The sequence below is a fragment of the Micropterus dolomieu genome, linkage group LG12 (assembly GCF_021292245.1).
Source record: "Micropterus dolomieu isolate WLL.071019.BEF.003 ecotype Adirondacks linkage group LG12, ASM2129224v1, whole genome shotgun sequence".
In the NCBI taxonomy this organism is placed as follows: Eukaryota; Metazoa; Chordata; class Actinopteri; order Centrarchiformes; family Centrarchidae; genus Micropterus; species Micropterus dolomieu.
In genome coordinates, this window is record NC_060161.1 from 4,296,719 (window position 1) to 4,311,320 (window position 14,602).

At 41.7% G+C, this 14,602-nt stretch overlaps 1 long non-coding RNA gene and 1 pseudogene across 3 annotated transcripts; one reads left to right on the forward strand and one right to left on the reverse strand.

Moving 5' to 3' along the window:
- Nucleotides 1-4,101: 4,101 nt before the first annotated feature.
- Nucleotides 4,102-6,744, reverse strand: LOC123981065. 3 transcript variants are annotated; one of them, XR_006827666.1, is made up of 3 exons: nt 6,610-6,744; nt 4,741-4,830; nt 4,102-4,414 (listed from the first exon to the last, which is right to left on the reverse strand). It is a non-coding gene; the product is annotated as an uncharacterized LOC123981065 (long non-coding RNA). The 3 variants fall into 3 exon arrangements; XR_006827667.1 differs by lacking the exon at nt 6,610-6,744 and adding an exon at nt 5,047-5,224; XR_006827665.1 differs by lacking the exon at nt 6,610-6,744 and adding an exon at nt 5,006-5,224.
- Nucleotides 6,745-9,334: 2,590 nt separating this feature from the next.
- The window catches only part of LOC123980752, a 7,809-nt pseudogene continuing 2,541 nt past the window's right edge, over nt 9,335-14,602 (forward strand).

The following is a 14,602-nucleotide window of genomic DNA, read 5'->3' on the forward strand; positions in this document are numbered from 1 at the left end:
ATGTAACCCTGGTTCCCCGAGAAGGGGAACGAGAGACTGCGTCGGTCCGCCGCACCTCTCTCCCCGCCTGAAGCGCCTGCTTCATAGTTTAAGCTAATGATGAGTGTGTACAGGTGTGCTTTATACTCCTCCGGTTATTCCGTCACACCTTACCGTTCTAGCAACAGGCCAATAGGATTGGAGTGATTTCATTCACGTTCAGACCTGCTTCGCCTAGAGGCGTTCCCATAGTGTCGTAACCGACGCAGTCTCTCGTTCCCCTTCTCGGGGAACCAGGGTTACATACGTAACCCGAGACGTTCTCTACAGTTAGGTGTCTTATTGGAAATGGTCTCAGTAGATGACAGGATCTGTCTCGTCTCTATCCTTTCTATTGGCCTCCATTTCTCCTCCTGTTTCCTCCCCTTTCTCTCTCTCCCTCTTTCTCTGCCTACATGAAGCTGACTGTGGAAATGTTGTCATCATTCATACTGATGGACTGCTGATATCATTGCTGAGCATCCCCGCAAAACTAAATGCAGGCTTATCAGGTAAAGTTATGTAGTCTATACTTTTAATTTAAGTTAAATAAGCTAGGGTGAATTCAGGTATCGTGGGACATCAGGTAATTTAGGACAGCATAAGAAAACAGCATTTTACTTCTCCCCTGAAAAGTTTAAATCTGAGTTATTAGTGGTAGGACCTTGCTATGAATGCTCATAACTGAAGTCACAAAGTCACATGACTTAATTTATGTATCATCACATGGGGGTGTGTGGTCTGCATCAAACAGGAAGTTGATCCCAAAACACAGCAGTTAATAGAAATGCCATAAGGTTCAGCTTGATTTTGATATAAGGGTAAAACATTTGATGACTAAGATACTGTAGATTTAACATGAATAGGGTACCAAAATACAACTATATTATTTGGAAATTGTGTTTACAATTTTTAAATTACCAAACGTCTTGTGGTAATTTGGGACAGCATGTTTCAGGTAAAATGGGACTATAGAATTAAATTTATCACTAGTGTGGATTCATATAACCTGATTTGGGACCTCATATGTGTGGCAACACAAAACCACAGACATGTAACCTACAGGTAACTTTTAGGTGGATAGAGTGAGATACTAATGATGCTAATCCCCCACATCGTCTGTAGAAGGCCTTATCATCTGGTCAAATTAGCATATTCCAACAATCTTCTGACAATGGTAAACAATAAAGCAAATGTTTACTATGTTTAATGTGGTAGTGCTGCAACATGTAAAGTCTAATCAAGAAGTAATGCTGCTGCATGCAGACGTTTGCTACTCACTTTATTCTGATGTCTGTTCTGTTGCAGAATAGAATGCCACCAAGAAACAGATAAATAAATAAAATAAACATTTTTGACAACATGTTGGAGTCTTTAATCATTTTAACTTCTTAATCAATAGTCTAGCCTGTTGACATTTGTTGATGTAAAAATAAATTAAGCTATCACAACAAATGATAGGCTAATACATAATATCAAGTAACCTTAGACATATATTTTTTTTATTTTATATATGATTAAGAAATAAGTTTAAAATACTTTGAAATATGTCAATAGGGTTAATAGCAAGGGCATACACTAATAAATCTGTACCAAATTACCAAACATGTTCATGAAAATGAGTTTTATGTCAACTACAACAAAATGGTGAACCTTGCTTTGTTAAAATATTGTACAATTCTTCATTTCTTCACATAAAGAAAGCAGACATCTTGAGGAATTCAGAAATATGTTGGGTTACTTTTTTAAATTCATGACAAGAATGAGATCACAAGATAGAATTACAAAAACTGTCGCTTCAGAGCCAGTGAGCAACTTTCACATTAATATTTTTTTTTTTAAACTGCGTTAATGTCCGATAAAATAATTGTCTGCGTTTATTAATTAATGCGTCAACGTGCCCAGCCCTAATATTAATATAAAGCGAGTTCAAATTTTTCAACTAAGAGCAACAAAGTCACATGAAGCTGTGTCGCAACAGCCTATCAGCACTGAGATTGTACGCACGTCACCGACTGCTTCAGAGCGTTATTTGGAGAGGACCAGGCAGAATCTGTTCTGGCCAACAGACAGCTCCTGAGTGAGGGGAGCTGTTCTCTAATCATCAGTTGTTGGTTTCAGTGTGCACCCAGAGCTCTGTGGGACTGCTACTTCATATTTATACAAAACTGGACATTGCTAGGAGAAAAATAAGCTTTCACTCTGTCTTCCCAGGTTAATGGCACTTTACTCTCCTCGTTTACTCCTCTCACGGAGAGCGAGATATCAGAACTCCTGACCCTTAGCCATCCCACTTCATGCCCACTGGACCCTTTTCCTACCAATCTCCTCCACCACTTGTGAGAAATACTTCTCTGGCTTTGGCAACCTTCCCAACCACCATTTCTAATTTCAAATGCTGCATACGGAGAGTGACTACTGGGTCTGCACCCATCTACCTAAACTCCATAATACAAGCTTCTTCTCAGCCACTATGCTCCTCCAACAAACGCCGCCTGGCTCTGCCATCCCTACATACAAAGCAATCTCAGTCCCTGACTACTAATATTTATTGCTGCCCTTACTAGTCAGTTGTAGATCTCTTGCTGTATTGATGCTTTGTTGATGCTTGTATGTTGTTTCTCAAATGTAGGTTGCTGCTCCGGAGCAGGTTCTGCATTTGGTCTGAATGCTCAGTAAGGGCCAGGGCCAGCTTCTGCAGCAGTTTTACAGCCACAGCACAAAACATGCGCTGGAATTAAGAGACAGACGCTCCAGACTGGAGTTGCTAGTCGTTTGTGTTTGCAAGGTGAGCCTCTCTCCTCATTGTATATGCATTTTAAGGAGAAATGCACAAGTAATAAGAGGAGACGTGTTAACAGAGGTTCATTATGTTTTTACTGGATTTACTGAGGTCACACAATTTTTCAACTGTCAAATTTGCAGAGAAAAATAATAACATGCATCAAAAATAGACATTTAGCTTAAAACAGTTATCATAAGTGTGTGTGTGTGTGTGTGTGTGTGTGTGTGTGTGTGTGTGTGTGTGTGTGTGTGTGTGTGTGTGTGTGTGTGTGTTTTTAATAAAAAACCCAAATAATGAGCCCATATAATGTGCTGTACAAACTGCTCCTATATATTTGTGTGTATATAATGCTTTTTTACTCAAAACCTTGTATGAGCTCAGGTCAATGAGGCCCATATGGGCCATAAATAGAAGTTTAAAACATAATGTGCACAAGAACTTAAACTGATAAAAAAGATCTATGACATCATTAGGTGATATATGTATTAAAATGGATCCACATTCAGTTATAATGGGGTGGTAATTTTTGACCGGGAACACATAACTAATGAACATGAAATAAACACAACAGCAGGGATAATTATGCTCATCTCATTTTCAACATTCCTTCTTTAACTGATTTTAATTAATTTAAAATACTTTCTTTCTTGTATGTTTTTACCTTTTAAGTCTATTATGCTTTATTTCCTTTGGGGTATTCCCAAAGGAAATAAAACCTAACTGGTTTAACCTCAGTATCCTGTCCACCTACAGTCCAAAGCTGTCTGCTTGTTACAGATTGCATGTTCACTTATCTGTTTGCTCTACATAGAAGAAAAAGGTAATCTGATCAAATTCATCTTTAAAAGCTGAGAGACCCACCTGAATGAGTTCCTACACCAGTGGCCGATGTTTGTCCTCTGCATCCAAACCTCAAATATGGGAAGTGATAACAAGCAGCAGGCTGATGATGATCTACAGCTGCTCTTCTAAGGAAAAGGAGTGACGTGAATATGGAAATGATGCATCATGGAAATATAACAAAAAATGTTAGCGGGAGAAAAACCCGTCACACTCCTCAAAATGTATTTGACTAAGAAATGTGCATGTGACCTGCTGACATTAAATGGCCACACTGATGTCACACCTGTTGATGTTTTCTTCTGCTTTCCAGCAGCTTATTTCTCTTTCTAAGGAAATCAGGATTTTAAAAAAATCTAATCAAACCTTTAAAATCTGTCTACTTAATGACGCTGATTATATTTTATGAATTTCTTAGCTGTCATCATTTACTGGAAGAATAAAACATCAGATAATGTTAGCACTAATGTTTAATCAGCAAAAATAACAAATACAGAAAAAAATAAAAAGGTATGAAGTCAGACTCCATTCCTGAAGTTTCTAAACAGTCCCACCACCTTTTTTGTCTTCCTTTCTTTACTGGCAGCTGTGGCTCAGGGGGCAGAGGGGCCGTCCACTAACCGGAAGTTTCCCCCAGTCTGTATGTTGTCCGTGGACAAGACACCCCAAACTCCTCCTGGTGGCTGTGCCATCACTGTGTGAATGTGAATGAATGAATGTTTATCTCCGTTCTGATGAGCAGGTGGCACCTTAGCATCTGCAAATTGTTACCTGTGTATAAAACAACAATGTTTACAGTTCGAGAGAGAAGTTTTATTTCTTATTAATATAATATCTTTCGTGGTGTCTTTTTATGTTGTTATTGTCAGTTTCCAGAATTTGTTTGATTACCTGCTCGTATTATTTAGTAAAACATAAAATAACAACACTTCCTGATGATGTGTGGACGTGCTCTGTAGAGGCCGAACTGCAGCCACATCAGCAGGCAAGTTGTTGAAACTTTATTTACAATTCTGCAAATGAACCAAACAACAACACATTCACAATGTCTAACAAACCTAATACACAACTAAATCACCTCATATGACTAAGCTCACCTCCCTCAGCACAAGATGGTTTAGAAGGGACGGCTTGTCACAGTTGTGCACATTCACCAGAGTCAGTGTTGTCCTCTGTATCCACACAGTCTGCAATGATGTAAATATTTCTGAAAACATGACGTGTGTTCCTGGAAATGATTTTACATACTCAGACAAAAACAATGTGCTACAGTTAGCATCCCCCAAATCAGTCTTTCCACCAAAATAACGTTTCCAGGGTCTTAAAACATTATTCAACATTTTTGATATTGTTGTTGTTTACATTCAGGGCTACATCCCCGTCCAAAGCCCCGGAAAAATGACCTGGTGACGCCGACGACCATGCAAATATCTTTGCAATATACACCTTTCAGCAGACTGCTGCAAGCAACAGTTCCCTTCCCTGCTGTCCCCATCAGTCTTGTTTGTCATGTACTATGTGTGTGGGCGTGTCCGATCCTGGTTTCTGACCACCTGCAGCGGCTCATCCAGTAATCAACCCGTGCAGTCAAATACTCCGGTTCACCTTCTGCTCTTCATCAGTTTACCTCCTGTGGTACAATTGCGCTGGCAAATTCTTTGCATCTCAGCATTATTGAGTGTTTTTGTAATCCTTGCTTAATGTCCCCACCTAAGCCCTGAGATGCTGCCCGCCCGCCAAGCCAATCCGCCCTGTACAGAACAGAAGGACGCCATGGCAAAGCCCCGCTCTGTCTGGAAGCCTCCGCTTAACCCCAAACCATCCGTTCCCTTTCCTGCACTGTTGAAAATAAACCAGATCGAGTGTCCGCCTCTTAATCCTCCAGTGAAATCCAAACAAAAGAGTTAGACCATATGATCGTACAAAATATTGCAACAACTTTGGTCGTCTGTATTCACTAAGTCACACAACAAATGCGGTGGGACATAAATGCCAAAGAGGTAAATGTGCGTATTGCGTAGATTTGCTACAATCTGACATTTAGCATAATTGCTTTATACAATCAAAGAAGCCATCAAAGCTGCAGACTAAATACGTTTTGTGTCTTTGAAACACGAACATGTGACAAACACAAAGCCATTTTTGTATTTGTATATTAATTTTGAGAACCAAAAGTGTTGTGCCGCTGGAGCAAGCTGTGTCGAACTCTCTGAAAAAATTCAGGCAGTCAAAATATAGAAACTACATGTTCAAAGCACACACATGCACAAACATGTCAGGATTCAACACAAAATTACATTGTGCTGGACTACTTAACAAAACTAGGGCTGGCACAGAGACTAATTATGCGAGGTAGTAAGGTTCTATTACTTCCGAAACTCCGGACTTGTAGGTGTCCTACTACATTCTCGGTGGACCCGGCCTTATCTGGCTTGTTTTCTGTAGTTTCAGTAACTTTAACGTTCGTGTCATCTGCTGCAGCTGCAGTGTCACCCGGAGTGGCAGGAGATTCTGCTGCAGGTTTACGAAAACACCAAATGAATGCTCACATTTTTACCTTTCATTTAGTGATTCACATTAGTTAATTTCAAACTTGCGCAGAGTGACCGCCACGCAGCTGTGCTGTTCAGTAGGTGACGTCGCCTCAGGTCATGGAAGCTCCAAACGTCAGTTCAGAGCTTCGCAAAACAGACGGGGTGAATTTCTGAATGAACGAGTGAAAGTTCTTTCACAAAACGATGTTGCGTATCATCTCGCAATTTTAAGTGGGTATACGGCGTATCTCTGCATGTCACATAGACTACACCACTGCCTGCATCTCATTAACGCCCACATAATGTCTGCATATGTATTGTTTGGCTTCAGAGATTCACATTCTTGCACATAATGTTCATCAAACTTCCTCCTTTTGATGGATACACTTCCACTGTGAGACACACACTTTTCAGCCAGTTCACACGTCACACCTTGTATTTCTCACGCTGAGAAGTTAAGAGATAACGTCCTCACAGTTGTCCCGTTATATTCAATTAGTAGACTATCATAGCTTTCCCTGTTGCCTACTAAATGCCAGAGCCGGAAGTTGGAAGCGCGAGACCCGATGAATACGGTAACTGCAGTTTTTTTTTCCCCTAGTATTTTGATTTTACGACTCCTGGTCAAAATCACTTGTCTGTGATCAAAGATAGTGAGAGTGGCTGATGTTGGGGAGAGAAGCCAAATTACACACTCTGCAAGGAGGCCTACTGCATTGAAAATTAAGTAAAAAATATGTGAGTAGGCTATAAGCTGGAAAATGTAGAAGTAGCCAATTAAAAATAAAAGTAGCTACTCAAAGCAGAAAGAAAAATGTCCCATATAATTGTAATAGTGAAAAATGTTGTCACAGTTACCCAGAGCCCTACGTGACCGCTTCACAATGCTTGTTTTGTCAGTCCAAACCCCAAAATGATTAAAAACACATTCAAATAATCAAGTAAAAGCAGCAAATCTTCACGTTTGTGAAGCTGGAACCATGAAATGTATTTTCATGAAAAATGCCTAATACCAAAATAGTTGCCAATTACACTTCTGTCAATTAGTCTAACTGATGTAGTTCTACTAGCTGGACTTCTATAAACTGTTAAGTAATTTATATCAAACCATCCTATTGTTTAAACTCTTATGTTGTGTGTAAAAAGCTTTTTTAAAGTAACTACAATATTTCCCTTGGAGATGTGGTGAAGTAGTAAAAAGTGGCATGAAATGAAAATACTCAAGTTCAGTACAAATACCTCGTGTACTTAAGTACAGTACTACTTTGTTACTGTCCATCACTGGGCTTAGCTTTGGCTACCTGAAACTAAGGAAAAGACTAGATGTTTTTCTATATTTAGGCTCTGGACAGAGCGCCATCTTCCATTGTGATGGTATAAATGGCTAAACCTTGAGGCACAGTGCCTCAGCTTATCAGCTCTACCTATTGTTATACTTTCTATTTGTTCGGGTCAGTTATTGATGGGTAAAATTTAACTGCTAGTAAAAGCTTGAGAGAACTGGCAAGGGCCAAGGGGCCACTGCTGCAAATATTTGAGTGGCTCCTCCTCTAACACGTGTTATCTCACTCTAAACTTTTGATAAAACTTGAGAGCCCTGAATCTTTCTGTCTCCCCTGTTTGTTATCCGTGTGCCTGTTGACGTTGACGTTGATGTGGGTGTGACTTTCCTTCCCCCACTTCTCCTGGCTGCTGGCTTCACACACCTGTTCACAATCCACCAATCATCCTGCTCACCTTACTCACCTGCTTCTCATCATCTTGCTTACCTGCAGTACAACTGCAGTTTTCCTTCCAGTCTTTGCCAGATTGGTTTTCAGCTTTAATGATACATTCTCTCAGACAGCAGTTTGATCTCTTGTGCATTTTACTTCTTTTGTATGTGCTTAACCTGCCTGCTAACATGTGTCTTGGAGCTCCAGGATCATCACATGCATGTCTGCCTCTTGTATTCTTCATGCCAGTGGGCTCAGTGTATAAATGAATGATGAATGCACATGTAGTGTAAAAGCGCTTTGAGTGGTCGTAAAGACTAGAAAGGTGCTATACAAATACGAAGCATCTTGATCCTGGCTCAATTCCTGCTGTGTTGCTTTGATCCTGGGTCAGGGGTCCCCTCTGTCCCCAAGTACTATGCCAATCAACTGTCCTGTAATCGTGTGGTGGAGGGACAGGACAACAACACAGTCCCAACAACAAACCTTAAACACAAAGACACCAAGAGACCAGATGAGAAAATAATTAAAAGACAGATAAAGAAACAAGATTACAGTCTAGAGATAAGATGATCTACAGAGAGTAGTCGATACAACAGTAGTTGAATTATGAAAATAATAAAGATAGTAACAGAGCAACACATAACATTACATGAAGCTGTTACAGTTTTCTGTAAACGAGTTGCCGATTTTGACTTTAAAAATGGCAGTGGGGACTAGAGTGGACAGTTTGATTGGTTCCAATCATTGGAGGCAGGGAACTGAAAGGCGGTGCGACCTAATGATGTGTTAGTTAAAGGGATTTGTAGCCAGATGTGACTAGAAGAGCGGGTGCTGTAGGTGACGGAAGAAGGATGAAATAGACATCCCAAATACATCACTAAAGTATAGCATGGGTAATAAAGTCATCTGACCACATCATTAAAAAAAAATGTCAGAGCTTCTTCCTGCTGTGCTGTCAGTGCTCTGATCAGTAGCCTATAATTCCTGCAGCACTAGAAATATGAATGCTTTATGTGCTTTAATGTCGACTGTATGAATGATTAAATGAAACGTGTGTCAAACAGCTGCTTCAGGCTCCAGAGGAGGGGAGGAGTCAGAGTCAGGTGACGTAAACCTCCTCAGAGGTCAGGTTCACATCACTTGCCCGAGTTACTGTTTATCTGAAACAGGAAGCCCAGAGTTTCCCTCATCTCAGGCTTAACAAACTCAGAGTTTTCACTTATCCCTCTTTGTGAAACAGGGGAGTTGATGAGGTGATTGGGATCAGGTGTGGAGGAGAGCCCAGGTGCCAGAGAGGAGCCGGCCACACCCACTGGCTGAAGCCCATACGAACACACAGAGACGGGAGGGAGGGGAAACAAATGGGACACAGAAAGCCACAACTGAACTGTGAAACAGACTTTATTTGTCTTTAACCGGTCGAGGCAGATGGCCATCCACCCTGAGTCACCGTTCTGCTATAGGTTTCCTTGCCTCTGCCTCAAGTGTTTGCTCATGGTGGGAATTGAAGGGTCTCTGTTAATTTTATTACAGAGTACAGTCTATACCTGCTCTATATGGAAAATGCAGTAAGACAACTTTTGTTTTGAATTTTTGCTATATAGATACAATTTAAATGAAATTGGAATCATAACAAGGGCAAGAGGTCAAACTATCATCAATTAAACATTTAGACCGCTTTGGACGGCAGCTGTACTGTACATACTGGATTAGACCAATTACATTAATTTGTTCATCCTCTGATTCCTTAAATATGATGTTGGCATGTAAAAAACAGTATCTGACTGAGGACCGGCTTATTTGGCAGAATGTGCATCTTAGAATTTGAAACACACTAAGCACTGAATCAGTAACAGTGAGTTGATTTTGTTGCCATGCTGGGAGAGCAGTTCACGCTGGAAACCATTTAATGATTTTGAAGGCTTTGAGAGTCTTTTGCTGTAGCCAGCTACCTAATAGGCATACATATTTCTACATCAATGTACATGCAGAACAGGTTTTACTATATGATTGTATTATTTTAATTTAAATACATGCAAATATACTTTGTTGCCTTTTAGTTTGTGGTTTACCATTTAGGCTACAGTGTGTGCTTCCATGGGAGCTGCCATTGTTTTGTGACGTCATTCAGCTGCTACTTGTCAAGTCGGGGTACATATTTTTTCTCCGAGTTCACAAGTAGGAAATCCAACTTCAAGTAGCGTCGGCCTTTGTGTTCTGTGTGGCTTGCTGCATGGTCCGTAGTGTCCCAACAACAAACCTTAAACACAAAGACAGGAAGGAGTTTCTCTGTTCATCTCGAATTTTCTTCATCTACTGCCCGTCTTTCTTGTGGGGTCCCCCAAGGGTCCATATTGGGCCCCATGTTTTTTTTTACTGTACATGTTGCCATTGGGTCCATTTTCAAGAACCACAATATCTCCTTTCATTGCTTTGCAGATGACATTAAAATCTATTTGCCTGTAAAATCCAATGATAAAGCCTCAACTCAGTCCTTGCTCAACTGCCTGAGAGATCTTAAAATATTTTTGAATCAGAACTTTCTCTGTCTGAATGAAAGTAAGACTGAGGTTGTTGTGTTCAGTTGACCTTGGAGATTTAAGTGCTTGTGTAGATGTTCTTGGTACTTTAGGAACATATAGTCATCCATTTACCAAGAATCTAGGTGTGATCTTCAACAGTGCTTTTAAATTTGAAAAACAGGCTAGTTCTGTTGTAAAAGCCAGTTTCTTCCAGCTGAGATTGTTGGCTAAAGTCTAGCCCTACCTACCACGCAAAGACTTTGAAAGAGTCATCCATGCATTTGTAAACTCGACTAGACTACTGTAAATCTTTGTACGTTGGAGTGGATCAGTCAGCTCTCCATTAGTTACAGTTAGTCCAGAATCCTGCAGCTCGACCTCCAAGTGGAACTAAAAAGCATGAGCACATTATCCCAGTTTAAGCCTCGCTCCATTGGCTTCCTGTCCGCTTTATTATTGATTTTTAAGATTTTATTGCTTGTCTTTAAAGACACTCCAGTCAAAGCACTGTGGTCATCCAATCAGATGCTCCTTGATGTCCCCAGATCCAGGTTAAAAACTAAAGGTGACGGTGCCTTCTCAGTAGCTGCTCCTAATCTTCGGAATACTTTACCTGTTGAAATAAGAATTGCCCGGACCGCTGACACTTTCAAATTCTTGCTAAAGACCCATTCATTGGCCTTCAAACACAGATGAGTGGTGACATTTTTGACCTTTTCTACTGTTGTTGTGTATATTTGTTCTGTATTCTGAAACTGGAAAGCACTTTAGTCAAGTAGAGTTGTTTTTTAAATGTGCAATATAAATAAACGTGAACTTGAACTTCCGTCAGATCAAGTGTTTGATCCTCAAAATAACTCATCTACACTTTTAGCTGAGGTGAGGTCAGGCAGTCATGTCATGACCACAGAACAGAATAATGCATATTCTTACTTCCTTAGTGGAGGAGGAGTAGATTACAGGAACCTTCTGAACGTCATCTGCAGAATGGGTGCAGAGGACAACGCATCAGACTCGCAGCTTTCAAAGGTAAAGTTTGGTACATTACTTTCTTTATATGTAGAGATGATTAAAAACTGCAAACAGTCATGAAGGTGGATGTGCATACGCCATCAGAGTAGGGGCGTCCCTCTCTAACTTCAAGAAGCTCTTGAAAACTCATCTCTTCTGAGAACACTTGTTCTTATAACTCCTAACTCCTAGCTCTTACTAGTATTTATTGCTGCTCTTACTAGCATGTATTGTCAGTTGTAGATCTCGTGCTGTATTTGATGCTTTTATGTTGTTTCTCAAATGTAAGTCGCTTTGGATAAAAGAGTCTGCCAAATGAGTAAATGTAAATGCATGAATATATTAAAATTATATACTACAGGTACACTGTGTTTGTGTGAACTTGCACCTCACAGCTTTAGTGATGTCGCTGAACAATGTTAGGTAGATATTAAAAAACCTGCTCCCTTTAATAACCTGATCTCTCAAATAACAGGTTTCACTCTGAAGAATGGACGGTCTCTACATTAACAGCACCTCACAGGACCAAAGCTTTAACCACATCAACATCACCTCCAACATTAACAATGAGCCAGACATCAAATATGTGGTGACATGCGTAATCATTGCTATTGGCCTCCCGTTGATCCTCGTGGCCATCTGTGCTCTTTATTCTATGGTATGTACATTCTGAATGAGTTATTTATTTCCTGTCTGTGTCTTATCTGTCCTACAGTCTGTCTGTCTATAAAGGATCTGGTTTTGGAGCCAGGTGTCAGGGAGCTGGGACAAAGGCTTGTAATTATCTATAAACTTACAGGAATAATTGACTCCATAATTAAAATGTACATGAAGCTGATTGGACCCTAAACACGTGCAGTTTACATGTGTGGCTCCATTCAGCCTTCTCTTAAACTGTTGAGGTTAATGGAACCATTTAGTAGTGTTGTAGCACTCGAGACCAGTCTTGAGACCACTTTTTTGATGGTTATGTCTCGGACTCGACCGCATTTGGACTCTGTCTTGAACATGGAGGACAAGGGATTTTACAAGACCAGTCAAGACCAAAACTTAGGAAATAATAAGCAATAATAAATTGCTTTTGCATTGTCTGATTTATTTGTTAACATCCCAACTTTGATTGGATATAAAACGTATTGCCAAGATGGCGCTGAGTATAGCTGCTTCGGTGTTGGGTGCGCTTTGTTTTGTTTTTGTTTGTTACTTCAGTTTTCAGCTGTTATTCCCGGAGCTCTTTCACCGGGGAGGAGCTCATGAACATTAGGGGAACAACTCCAGCGGATTTAATTCCCACTTTTCTTGCGTCATCAGTGGAATTATTGGACATTTTGGTGAAGGGCTCGCTCACTATCGTTCGTGCTGTGAAGCGCAGCAGGAGAGGGAAAAGAGCCGGGTCGCTTGTGCGTCTTCGCCAGCGGGGACTCCGCACACCGCTACCGGCAATATTTCTCTCCAACGTGTGCTCACTGTGCACCAAACTGGACAAACTTCAGCTTCTGGTGGGGAAAAACAGAGACTTTCATCTTCTGTTCTGTGCTTCACGGAGACGTGGTTGTGTGAGCTGATACCAGACTCCGCGCTGCAACTGTACAGAGCGGACCACGACACAGAACTCTCTGGCAAAACAAAAGGTGGAGGTGTCTGTTTTTATATCAACAATGGCTGGTGTAGCGACGTGGCAGTGATTCAGCAGCACTGTTCTCCTGATCTGGAATTTCTTATCATTAACTGTAAACCGTTTTACTCCCCACGTAAGTTTGCTTCATTCACTCTGGTCGGTGTTTACATTTCGCCGCACGCCAACGTTCAGGACGCACAGCGCATGCTGGCCGACACTGTGTGTGGAGCAGACAAACCCGGACTCCCTTGTTATTGTTCTCGGTGACTTTAACAGGGGAAATCTCAGCCAAGAATTCCCCAAATACAGACAGTTTATAACGTGTCCAACCAGACAGGGGAACACTTTGGATCACTGCTACACCACAGTTAGCAATGCCTATCACGCCGTCACAGGCGCTCCACTGGGACAATCTGATCACGTGATGGTCCATCTGATCCCTGCTTACAGGCAAAAACTAAAGCTCTGTAAACCTGTAGTGAGGACATCAAAGAAGTGGACTAGTGAAGCTGTTGAGGACCTCCAGGCATGTTTGGACTGCACTGACTGGGATGTTTTCAAGAATGCTACCAACAATCTGGATGAGTTTACAGAGGCCGTGACGTCCTACATCAGCTTCTGTGAGGACAGCTGCATTCCAACACGGACCAGGGTGAGTTATAACAATGACAAACGCTGGTTCACAGCTAAACTCAGACAGCTGAGGATGGAAAAAGAGGAGGCATTTAGGTGTGGAGACTGGGCCGGGTGAAGGGCGTTAAACGTGTACAGGTTTAGCAGGGAGGTGTGAGAAGCTAAACGACCGTACTCAGAGAGACTAAAGAACCAGTTCTCTGCAAATGACGCCAATTCTGTCTGGAGGGGGTTCAGACAGATCACAAACTATAAACCCAAAGTCCTCCACTCCATAAACGATTCTCGCCTGGCAAATGAGCTGAACCAGTTCTACTGCCGCTTTGAGAGTCAATCAAGCTTCAGCCTCAGTCCACCACTTCTTCCCCTCCCTCCTCAGAGCTGGCCAGCTGTACCTCCTCCCCTCCTCTCTCCATTACAGAGAGGGCAGAAACCCCGCAAAGCAACTGGGCCGGACTCTGTCTCCCCATCCACCCTGAAGCACTGTGCTGATCAGCTGTCTCCGGTGTTCACAGACATTTTTAACACCTCACTGGAGACATGCCATGTGCCAGCCTGCTTCAAAGCCTCCACCATCATCCCTGTCCCCAAGAAACCAAGGACCACTGGACTAAATGACTACAGACCCGTCACCCTGACCTCTGTGGTTATGAAGTCCTTTGAACGCCTTGTGTTGTCCCACCTAAAATCCATCACAGACCCACTCCTGGACCCCCTGCAGTTCCCCTACAGAGCCAACAGGTCTGTAGATGATGCAGTAAACATGGCCCTTCACTACATCCTCCAGCACCTGGACTCCCCAGTAAACTACGCCAGGATCCTGTTTGTAGACTTCAGGTCTGCTTTTAACACCATCATACCGGCCCTGCTGCAGGACAAGCTCTCTCAGCTGAACGTGCCTGACTCCACCTGCAGGTGGATCA